The sequence below is a fragment of the Protopterus annectens genome, chromosome 9.part0, assembly GCF_019279795.1.
Source record: "Protopterus annectens isolate FY-2018-M chromosome 9.part0, PAN1.0, whole genome shotgun sequence".
Lineage (NCBI taxonomy): Eukaryota > Metazoa > Chordata > Ceratodontiformes > Protopteridae > Protopterus > Protopterus annectens.
The window spans coordinates 56,729,869-56,742,489 of NC_056743.1; the positions used below are offsets into that span (position 1 = coordinate 56,729,869).

Sequence of the window (12,621 nt, forward strand, 5' to 3'; positions counted from 1 at the left end):
GACACTGAAATTCTTCCACCAAACTACTCAATAATCAGAAAAGACAGAACTCATAAAAAAGGTGGTGGAGTAGCTTTACTATATTCTTCCATCCTATCCATTACCCCCTATAACAAACCCATTCCAAATTTCTCCAATGCAGAACTACTGTTAGCTATATTTCAGCTAAATAAACATAAAGACATCTGCATAGTTTCACTCTACATCCCCCCTGACAACAATGTCTCAGTATTAGAAGATATCCTATCCTGGCTTTCTATCAATATCACCTACGAAACTATTATCATGGGTGACACAAATATTAATTGGTCTTCCATTCAGTCCTCCACACACCCTATACATATTAACCTTTTTAAATACTTCCAGCTCATCAACCTACCTACAAGACCCTCTAAAGATCTCTCCACTGGCAGTACCCTAGATTGGATCTTAGTCTCTCACCCCCACTATTATATTATACTGACAGTGGAACTCTTCCCAACTCCCTCAGTGACCATCTTCCCATCTTCACCAAACGTCTTCCATGTACACTACAGGCAACACATAACTATATTAGCAGTCGCAACCTAAAAAACTTTAACCCTACCTTCTCAGACTCCCTAAAATCAATAAATTGGGGCCCACTAAAAACTCTACCCCTGGACAATGCTGTAGCTTACTTCAATACTAATTTCCTAAATCTCCTGGATAGCTTCGCACCCATAAAAACCAAAAGAATATGGAACAATACTGCCCCCTGGTTAACAAAAAACACACTGACTGCCATGCGTCTGAGACACAAAACCTGGGCACGCTACCAAAGAAACAAAACCCCCTCTAACCTTAACGAATTCAAAACTCTTCGTAACAAAGTTAAAAAGCTTATTACCATAGATCGAAAAAACTACTTCTCCACACTTCAAAACAACCATAAAACAAATCCTCAAAAATTCTGGAAAGGCATCAACAAACTCCTAAAACCTGGCACTACAGTAAACTCAAGTCCAGACCCAAATGCTCCAGATATCAATCTCACCACCCAATTCAACTCTTTCTTCTTAGACTCTATCTCTAAACTAACCACTTCCTTCTCCAACATCAACCCACCCTCTATGCCCACACCCCTCCTACTACCCCCCCATCTCCTACCTCTCATCTCCCATCTTTCTCCCTAAAACCCATCCCTACCTCTACCATAAAAAAACTATTGCAAAAGCTTAAACCATGTACTAATGCACCTGATAATATACCCTCATCCTTCCTTAACATAGCTGCTGAAGCCATCTCCTTTCCCATTAGCATCCTAATAAACCGATCTATCCAAGAAAGTTATGTTCCAATACTCTGGAAAAAAGCTTTCATCATACCTCTGTATAAAGGAGGCAAAAACAATGACATCTCTAACTTCCGCCCCATCGCCATCCTTTCTCCAATATCAAAACTCTTAGAAAAATGCATCCATCTCCAACTCCTCCCCTATCTCCTAGATAATAACCTACTAACCTCCACACAACATGGTTTCAGACCCAGCCACAGCACCATGACTGCCCTCCTTTCCTTCCTAGAAACTGTAAATGCAGCTAGAGATTCTGGCTGTATTGTATCCACCCTCCTTCTCGACCTCTCTAAAGCCTTTGATACTATATCTCATAGCCTTCTCCTTACTAAGCTATCTAACTTAAACCTTTCCCTGCTGCTATCAATTGGTTCACCAGCTGTCTCTACCACAGGTAACAAGCAGTCAAATGGAAAACAGCCATCTCCTCCTTCCTGAACACACCCACTGGAGTCCCACAAGGCTCCATCTTGGGCCCTCTCCTCTTCAATATATTCATAAATGACTTCTATCATTCAGTTCCCCATGCCAGACTCGTTCAATATGCAGATGACTCCACAATTATCTGCACAGCCACATCCATTCCAACTCTCTTAAAATTAACCCAAGACACCTTCTCTACCACTGAACAGTGGATGAAAAACAATCACCTTGCTCTCAATGCATCAAAAACCAAGCTTATGATATTTACCCCCTCAAAAAACACAACCATTGACAAAAATACATTCTCTATCATCAGCCAAAACCACACACCTCTTGAACTAGTATCAGAAAGCAAACTACTAGGGGTCCAGATTGATGACAAACTCACATTCAATAGCCACTTACTACTAAACATAAAAAACCCACATTAAACTTGGCATGCTTTATCGCCAAAATCAGTTCCTCTCTACAACTACTGAGCTCACTCTGGCTACAACATTCCTTATCCCTTCCCTTCTTTATGGCGCTCCTATCCTAACAAACCTTCAATCATCCCTCAAAACAAAACTGTCCACATGTTATAATAAAATTGCAAAATTTGCCACTGGCCACAAAGCATCTGCCCACCACTGTGTATCTCTCCACAAACTAAACTGGCTTGAGCTTCCTAACTATCTGTCCTTTACTCAGCTCAGTTTTGCCCACAAAATCATTTTCCAACCATCCCTCTGTCCCTCACTCACCTCCACCTTTAAAATGCACATGCCTCAAAGACTCCTAAGATCTAATAACCAAAATCTAATAGAACTGTACAAACCTCTTCACTCTCCAGGAAAAAACCTGCTGTCCTTTGCCCTGGCACGCCAATGGAACTCCCTTCCCCCCTTCATCCGCACTACTACAAACCTCCCAGCTTTTAAAAAATCCCTGCATACACATTTGTCATCCTCCTGGGAATGCTCCTGCTCTCATCCCTCCTAGTTCAACCCATCCCCTACTGACTGCCTCTTCTCTTAATTAGTTTAACATAAGTAAGCAACAACTCCTAATAAGTCTCAAATTCTACTTTTCCTTAAGTCTCAAATTCTACTTTCCTTTCAAGATACATCATATTGCAATTGTTATTGCCATTTGCTATGCTATACTTTACATATAAAATGTAACCGGAATACTAGAATTATACTACATCTCCTTTTTTGACTTAGACCCACTCCTATCAACCACTATTATTGCCTTACCACTGTTGTTGATAATTGCTTTTAATATGATCCGTTTAATATGATTGTAAGTGTTAAAGTGTGAACCTCAATTACTTGTAATTCCTTGTACTTTGTTTTGGAGCTTTTCTCCCCAGGACTCCATTGAAAACGGGTACTTCGGGCCCAATGGACTATCCTGGTAAATCAACTACAAATAAATAAATAAAATAAAAATGAACATGATGCACACTGCTGGTTAGCACTGCCAGAATGGAATTCTAAGTGTAGTAGTCTGTCACAGCCAAGTCAAGTTCGAGTTTATTAAGTGCTTAGACCTGAGCACTAATAGAAGAAATACATAAATTAAAGATGTATAAGAAATGAATAAACAACCAGACAAATTAGAAATATGTCAAAGCTGTACTCTTTAGAGACTGGAAGGAAAATGGGTAAGGAATAATGTTAAGACAAAGACTTGTAGTCATCCTAAATTCACTGTTTTATGCAAGAGGTTGAAACTACCCTGTCTTTTGAACAGGCTCTCTATCCATGTAAAGCAGAGTTCCTCCCTAACCCAATTCAAGTACATCTTGGACAACTGGATGAGATATGGGAAATGTATCCCTGGTTTGGCACCCATGTGGACACAGGTAACCTGTAAGTGGTTCATCTCCCAGGCTCATGCTTACACCTATCAAGGGTATCAGAACTTATCAGGGATTTGGGATGCATGGCTAAGCTTAAAAAGGCCCTTGTGGTCAGCCTAGTAAACTCCTATGAACCATGAAGCATCAGTATAAATCTGATCCATTCATGCCAAAGATTCCATAAACAGGGTCTGCAGTATGAAAAGAAAGATGCCTTTAATGTATGGAGGTTGACCCTGTAAACCTTGAGCAATCTATGTGAAGAACAAATAGTGACCATAGGCCAGTGGCATCTGTGACATTCCTTAAGATAAGGGGTACCCTTGTCATGTAGGTTTAAGTAAACCGAGATGTGGAGTTTTTTAAACAAGGTCACATAGGATGGGCAGCAAATACTGTTTTTGGAGAACCAGTATAATGTAATGTTATCCAGGCAGCCCAGTTAGTAGCTGGCAACAGATTTCTGTACGAGTTGTAATTGGTCAAGCTCAGTTCTGGTAACCCTAGATAAAGGACACAGAAGCTGTCCAAACATAATGAGAACAAAGCATGAACCAATGGGAGCAAATCTTCAGATGGAATAAGACACTTAATCAAAGAGATGCTCTTCCAACTAAAAGCAGGATGATTTGACGAGTGCTGAAACCTGGTCCTTAAAAGTAAGCTTTTCGTCAAATGCTATGCCAAGATTGCGCACCTTAGACATTAATTCCAGCCTTTTGCCACTGTAGATGATATGGGAAGCCAAAACCGGCACCAAATAGTTATAAACAGTAGCATGAATGGTCATAGTGGTTGCGTTGCTAGTACTGGGTTTGATATAATTAATGATAATCCTTTTGTTGATGCATTCCAAATCTGAAACAAGTTAATTTAGAGCTGCCACAGTGTCTTGAGGGAAGAAGAGGTAAACCTGTGCATTGTCAGCATAAGAGTGGAAACTGAGACTTCTACTTCATTTAACATTTCCAAACAAAAGCATATACACAGTAAGCAGTAATGGAGCCCAATGAAACTCTGCAGTACCCTGCCAGTTATGGGGCATGGGTAAGAGGAGGAATTAACTCCAGATGCAACCTGCTGAGGACATCAAGTGAGATTAAAAGCAAACCACTGGCATTTACAACACCTGAAATGTCAGCAAAATGTGTTAAGCTTTCTAATAGAAATTCATGGTCCTTCATGTCAAAATTGCAGGGGAGAGGTCTAAAAGGGCCAACATGGAATAACATCACTGACCTCTGACCACAAGGAGACCATTAATAAGTCTAGTAAAGGCAGTCTTAGTGCTATTCAGTGATCTAAAACCAGATAAGAATGGATCATGGGTCTAATTTTCATGCAAGTAGGACTACAACTGCATAGACCACCTTTTCAACAAACTTACTAATGAAGGACAGATTAGCTGTAGGTCTGTAACTGACCAGGTTGTCATCCAATATGGCCTACTGGAGAATAGGAGTAACCCAAGCCTCCTTTAGATTTACAGGAAAACTTTGTCTTCAAATGAAAATGAGGCAGGCCAGAGTAAAACAGGACCCAGAACATCTAAGCAGTATTTAACAAACCTTCTTGGGCATGGACCAAGTCCACAAGTGGTTCAGCACATACTAGAAAGGAGTGTAATGAAATCATTGTAGTCAGGTATCTCAAACACAGACCAACAGGAGGACCTGCGACATAGAGTTGAGCTCCTGCTAGCATCGGCTGGCATGGCAGGGCACACTTCATTCTTTGTTTGGTGGTGTATGTTTCATATAGGATTTATGCAGCACACACCTGAGACTAGAGTTGTAATTCTAGACCATCAGGTAGTGTAGTACTGAAAATGAGGTGCTTAAAAATTAGCCAATAATTCTGGACAACCCACTCCTAATCTTAGGTAAAGCCAGTTCCTCTTCTGCTCTTTAAGAATTATTATTGATTTACCTTTACCTGAATAGTGCTTCTCTGGGACATGGGTATGTGACCACTTCATTGATATGTAAATTACATTTTAGTTTGCAGCACCAGATAGCATCTCCTAATTGTACAATAAGGCCAACTGTAGTTAAATGTAATGGACTGTGCATGTTAGAGGTGTAGTTAACCACCGTAATGGCATGGTTATGGCACACTGACCAAGCCATAACAATAGCTAGTACCTTTAATCTTCATAAGCAGTTTGCTGTAGCTGCTGAACTTAAGAACCAGTGAAAATTATGGTACCAGAGGTGGAAACAGGTTGTTTTACAGAGACTAGCTAACAGTTCTGATGAAGGCAAAAAGAAAAACATTCATCTGCAGATTATTGTGGTCCACACACTACAAAATAATGTTTGGAAGTCTGGAGTTTAACAATTTTTATTTCATGGCACTTCTGTCACCTGACTGTGTCCTGAAGTGTTAAAAAAACAGTATCCCTTAAATTATCATTGTTTTATTTATTTATTTGTGATATGTACCATTCGTAAGCTGGCAGCTGTTGAAAATCCACTTTTCATAACCTCATTAGGTATTTTAATACTTTGCTTTTGGATGTGAAGTAGCTTATTTAAGAACTATAATTGTGTGTCTGCACATGTACTTTGCTGTTGTTGTGTCCATAAATCTTGTGTTGTGCAAGCACTAACTTTGACTAACAGATCACTGTCATGACCTGTGCATGTTAATAAAGCTCTTTTCAAAGCTTATTGTGGATGATTCCAGACTGTCCATGCACTCATTTTATTGTTTGCATGTATGTATGTATGTATGTATTTATTTGTTTATTTATGTTTGTAGGTTAGTAGCTGATAAAACTTCTGGAGACTGCTAGCTGTTGCCCACAGACATATGACTGAATCCAGCAGTAATGATCGCTACGTTGATATTGCGAGTGCATCCCTCAAATCTGCGTGGTGATGTCCAAGATGGACACTTCTTGCTGCTTTTGTTTCAGACTTTGTCATGCAACAGCACTGCAATGTCTTTTTGAACCAGGCTGATATCCCACTATCAGAGACAGATGCTGAAGTGGAGCTACTTTATTAAATCTTGAATTTGGGTGCAGGTAACCCAGAAGAGAAGTGACTTAAGTACAGTACTGCACTATTTATTTTTGAAATGTTTAGTTGTTAAAGGTTTCTGTGTCCATACACTGAGAAAACATGCATGGAGATAATACATTTGGAGCTGAGGAACAAATAACAAGTACAGAAAGGAGAAGGGCTGTCCGCCTGTGCTGCTGTGTAACACATTAATGAAGACCAGGGATGTAAGGTCAGCCTTACCTACTAACCTCAACTGCAGACCATTACGGTGCTACGTACTGCCTGCCTTGTCAAGTCTAAACACATACATGTCTGTCTGCATAAGTAAAGACACACACACACACACACACGTGACATGAAGGAACATATTCTCTTTATGCAGGTATTCTGTTTTTAATGGCAGTAGACTAGTATGAGGAACCTTAGAGGTTCCAACCCTAATACTGATCTGCAGATTATGGAGGCATTGCCCCTTTTGTATAAATTGGATGCATTGAGGTGTATTTCTCTGTTAAGGGTTATTTCTTACGTGAAAAAAATTGGTTCTTCTAGTTGTATTTAACTGACTTGTATTTATTTTTACAAACTACTGCTCAGTGTGATTTAAATTGAATATGGCATGACTTTGTGCAAATGTAAGTTTATCACAGAGGTTAAGCCCTGCTGTTAAGTCTTTGTAACTACTGATAAAAAGCCTTTTCCTGTTTTCCCATTCAGTGTTGGTGTGGTTATGCACTATGATTACTCTTAGATGTACTTGCTGAGATGGCACAGTCCTCATGTCTGCATAAAGAAAGCACTATTGCACAAAGTGGAACAGATTTCATGTTCTTTGGTGTTTTTCTGTCTCCACTGAACCTTTCCCAGTTAGCGTACATTGACTGATGTTTATGATTTGCAGGAAACCAGACTCAAAGCAGCACATAATTTTGGGTAAACTACTGTGCAATGATTGAGCGCTGATGACTTCTGATCACGCCAAACCCACACAGGGTAGATAGAAATTCAAGGGGCATTAAGTTACTGTTGTTAAACTGATTGGTTCCAAATACACCCTGGTAAATCCTTCTGTTCTAGCTTTAAAGTCTTGTATTGTTAAATGAAGGTTTGCTTGTAACCTACAATGTATAATGCATAGAGAACACATGCTTTAATCTTGTATTGCTGGTGATGACCGGAGTGCTCCAGTGTAGAGGGTGTGAATTCACAAAATATGCATGGTGTTTCCTAATGCCTTTACTTGTCAGCCTGTGTTACCTTCCTAAACAGCTAGTCAGAAATTGTAGTTGTACTGAAGACCATGGACCATAACTGCATCCTTCTACAAAGATGAGTACATCAGGCAAGCTAAGTGAACAAAATACATGACAGTACTGATGTCAGTTTAGGCGTTGGCTTGTAAACACCAGCTTTAGGGCTAGTACATGAAGTGTCATCTACTGCATTCCGTTAGCATTTGACATGGAGAGTTATGCTGCCCGGAGTAACAGTTGATTGCATGTTTCTACTGGGGAAACAGCCTGTCCCTTGTATTCCTTCTGTACAAAGCATTAACTACAAAGTGTAACCACCAGAAAGATAAAGCAAGTAAACATATGCCTCATCCAGGTCATGTACATGTTTCTGTACACAAAGTACCATACTGTCTGCTCCTGTAAGGTAGACACATGCTTTGAAAAAGCAACCTTTTTCCTAAAATATATTCATATACCCTTACACATTCAGATAAGCTATACACAATAATGTTTCTGCACATGGTTTAATAATGGAAGATATCTTTTCTGCAAGTGGGATTGTAACAGAACAAATGCACATTTGTATTCATTTTATTAAAATCAGTGCAACACATTCTACACATTATTGAAATATAAGTGTGTTCAAACTGTCTTGTATTTTCCTCCTCCCAGTTAGTGCGGAGTATGCAAGTGTGAATAAGGCTTCCACTGGTGAATAGGTAGCACAATGCAATGGTTTGCACTTTTCTAAATTTTTGGAGCAAATATAGTCTTAACACCAGTTGTACTTCAGTAACAAAACATTCTGTTAGCATTAGCATTACAAGCCTTCCCGCACATCTGCTGGTGCTAAAAATATGAAATGATGCCTTATTTTGTACTAAATGATCTAACATTAAGTCTCTACTTTATGTTGGCAGCAGGGCTAAGTGTTACAAGTCTGAATTGTTGTGAGCGCATTCAGCACCTGGTGTGATCACAAGAGAAGACAAATGGCATGTTTTTTTTCATGTTTATGTCAGTTTTTTTCTTTTGATACTTGTTTGCACAGAAGGAACTTTTATTTTTCTTGCTGCTGCTGTCGGAGAACACTAGAATTTTCGTAGATTCCTTCACTGTACCGAGTGAATGCAAGCATATAAATAACTAGTTTACACCACGTCTGTCCCTTGAAATGCTGTACATATGTAAAATGGCTATTCTGACAAAATGGTTATATTTAATTTTTCTCACAACTTTCTGTGAGCAGTTTTACTGCAGGTGTTGCAACTTGGCGTGAGCAAACACCAAGCTGTACACTAAAATATGTTACTTTTATGATACCTGTAGTTATAAATTGGTTTCTTAATCATTGTTTGATTCTTATATGGTGCTACTTTGTTTCCTAAAAAAGTGACAAAAACTCAAGGTTAGTAGTTCCAAGTTAACACAAGTACAAGTGAGTGCTACCTCTTGTTGCAGAATTGATTCAGACAGTGAGACAGGAAGTAATGCAGAAAGTGTCCCCCATCTCAGGTTAAAGTAGTCATTTAGGCTTTGCATATAATGAGGTGATCCTATTTTGGCATTTTCTGCTTTGGGACTGGTGCTGTGTTCTTAAGTTTCTTTTGACTGTACAAATATCGCAGTGCATGTTCAGACACAAATTGCTTGCTGTTGTATGTATTTACAGTACTTACACAAGGTGTAATAGTTTTAACTCCAATGACTAATCATCACAGTGTTGGAATTCCACCAGTCCATTGTTTCGTATGCTTCTATTTGCATTTCTCCATCAGACTGTCTCTTGTTAAAAACTTGTGAATTGATAATTCTATGCAACATATTATAAATGGAAGCCAAAAATATCCTTTTAGTTAGAACTGCCAAGAAGTGTACAGGCTGTAAATAGTATGTGTGAATAAATTGTGATGATTTCTTTTTATTTGTTAACTGATGTTAATTCATCTGCAGTTGTATGTGTAAGCATTCTTTTGAATGCGATTTTTTTACAAAGTCCAGATGCCAATATTTGCTCTTTTGAGAGTAGTTTCATGCAGAACAGTGTGTAGTGTATACAGTTTCTATGTGGTGTATATTTTTCTTTGTAACATAGACATGTAAATATTTGATTCCATTGCTGCATTTTGATGAAACTTTATAGTCCATTTAAACCGGAAATTAGAGTGCTATTTTGTGCGCAGTGTGTTTTGACCCCTCTCCCACATTCCAAGTTTTTTGAACCGTTGCAAGTCACTGAGTTACCACGGACGGTCACAATCTTTTGTAAGATCACATTCATGTGTGCTGAATAAACCTAAAATTGTACCAGTTATATATATTATTCATGAGGCAATAAAGTGAACGTTCATTTATTCACATTTTGTAAATACCATTTTTTTCACTCTGTTGGTTTTCCATTTGAGAAATATACAATGATTTAATAACAAGTCTATGTGCTCTCTAAAAGGCACTGTTACTTTCTGTGTCATTGGTATAATTGTTTGCATGTCTGCGGGTGAAGCCTTTTTTTTCTAGCTCACAACCATCATAAAACAGCAACTTCCATGAGCAGCAGTGTCACGAAAGGTGTTACCTTACTGACACAGCTCTAAGAACAGTAACATGGTGCTTGGGAAGTGATGTATGACCATGTACTACTGTATTAAACGAAGTAAGACTGATTGTTTTATACAGTAATATAGTGCCAATCTTAGACTTTCAAAATGGCTGCACACTGGTCAACAGCTTAATTTCAGCTCTCCCAGTGTGAAAAAAGAACTATGGGCTAGTAATTCTGCAAGTTTGAGTAAAATTCAGTTACTGGCTAGTAAGTACACTGTCTGGATGCCAGCAAAGAAAAAACTTGGAGAGCCTGGAGGAAAATCAACTAGAAAAGGTAAAGAGAAAACACTGACTGAACAGGAGAACCAGGCAGGGGTGTCCTCTTTACCCTTTATCTGCATTATGTTTAGAACCATTGGCAAATAAAATAAGGAATTAAGAAATTCAAGGATATATAACTAGTACGGTAAGCAAGAAAATTTCCTTTTATTGTTTTATACCTGATAAAAACAGAAAAGGACATCTCAGTGTTATGGAACATTCTGAGATACTTTAGAGATATAAATTTAATGAAGACAAAACAAAGGCTGTAGCTGTAAACTGTGTACCAACACATGAAATAATTCAGCAACACCCATGTTTACAGGGACAGGGTAAAAATGAAGTATTTAAGAGTATGGGTTAAAAAGGATTCTGTTACGGCAGCTACGGCTATGTGGGAAGAGACTAAACAAAAGATAAGAAACTAGAATATCTTGTTTATGGATAGCAAGACACAAGTAGTACATTTTTTTTAGTGCCTTTAATTTCATAAATCAATAAGGCATGTTTTTTGTCAACCAGTAGAGAAGTTGTTGATAGTAATTAATAAGGAACTGAAGGATTTTGTCTGGTAGGGGAAGAGGGCAAAGGTCAAGTGACATAATCGTTTAGGATTACCTGATTTGAAGGGATATTTTATTGCTACACAGTTAAGGCTCGTATACATAACACAAGCAGATAGCTGGGAATTTCTGGTTAAAGCTTATAGTGCCTGCATATTTGAACTGCTTCTTACTGAAATTGGTACACCTTGTTTGCTGTAGCATAGACTAGATCCAGGCCTGCTGAATCTAGCTTTGTTTGTATAACTTGAGCACTAATCCAGGCATTCTTTAAAGTATTCAGTTGTATTTATTACTGCTGGTAGTAACTTGATTAAAGTGTAGCTATCATTTCTTCAGACCAGTTGTTTTACATTAGGAAGGTTTGTGGCCTGCACTGTGGTGGCAGGACAGGTAGCTTACATCCTTCTAAGTTGGGAACTGCTGATTGAGAGCTCAGTGTCTGTTATTCTAAAAGTGTATTAGTTCTGGTTTAAGCACTTGGGCTTCAGGCCAGTTATTTTACGTTAAGAAGGATTGCGGTCTGCACTCTTGTGGGAGGAGAGGCTGGACTCTGCCCTTCTGAGCAGGGAATTTCTGGTTAGAGGCTTATAGTGCCTGCATATTCTAACTGTTTCTTACTGAAATTGGTACACCTTGTTTGCTGTAGCATAGACTAGATCCAGGCCTGCTGAATCTAGCTTTATTTGTATGCTTGTTGTTTGTTTATTTCCCTGAAACGCTAATTCTACCTAAAACGCGGCCTTTTAGCACTTCGGTGGATCCCTAGTGATATCTGCATTGCTTACTGTACTTATTTCCTTGTTTCACTTGAAAGAAAGTTACTGTTTATCGTTTTGCATTTAAGTTACCTGTAACACATTGCATTTAAGTTACCTGGCACTTGCTCACTAAAGCAATTATATAAGTCAGCTCTAAAAAATTAAAAGCACTACACCCTCACAAACTCCCCTTGAGTACCTTGTTCCCCATTGGCCCTTTTTTTTTCAATTATAAAGGAATTCCCAATACTATTCTAGCATGTCCAAAGGTCAGTTGCCAATCTCCTCTCCGGTCCAGCTGGTGAATCTGGGAATCTTGAGGCAATGTTACAACTGCCTCATGTACACAGACAACCCTCTCCTCCTCCCAACAAATTCCAACACATGTGAGAGATGCAACCATATAGCCAAACTGGAGGCTAAGCTCTCTCAACTCAGTACTGGCGTAACCAGTCAGGAGGAGAAGGAAACCACACTCACTACAATTCCAGTCTCACATAGACCTACCACGACAACAAAACAAACACATAAACACACAAAAACATACTCGGAGGTTCTAAATAAAAAGTTGCCTAAGCAGCAGAGACCTCCAAAGCAGACAC

General features: G+C 38.9%; 1 protein-coding gene across 1 annotated transcript in view; it reads left to right on the forward strand.

Moving 5' to 3' along the window:
- LOC122810494 (neuron navigator 2-like) overlaps positions 1–10,184 on the forward strand; it is a 2,968,645-nt gene extending 2,958,461 nt beyond the window's left edge. The window contains exon 42 of the mRNA XM_044082075.1: positions 6,348–10,184. The gene's annotated coding sequence lies outside the window, so the exon portion shown is untranslated. The remainder of the gene's footprint in view (positions 1–6,347) is intronic.
- The last annotated feature ends 2,437 nt before the right edge of the window (positions 10,185–12,621 follow it).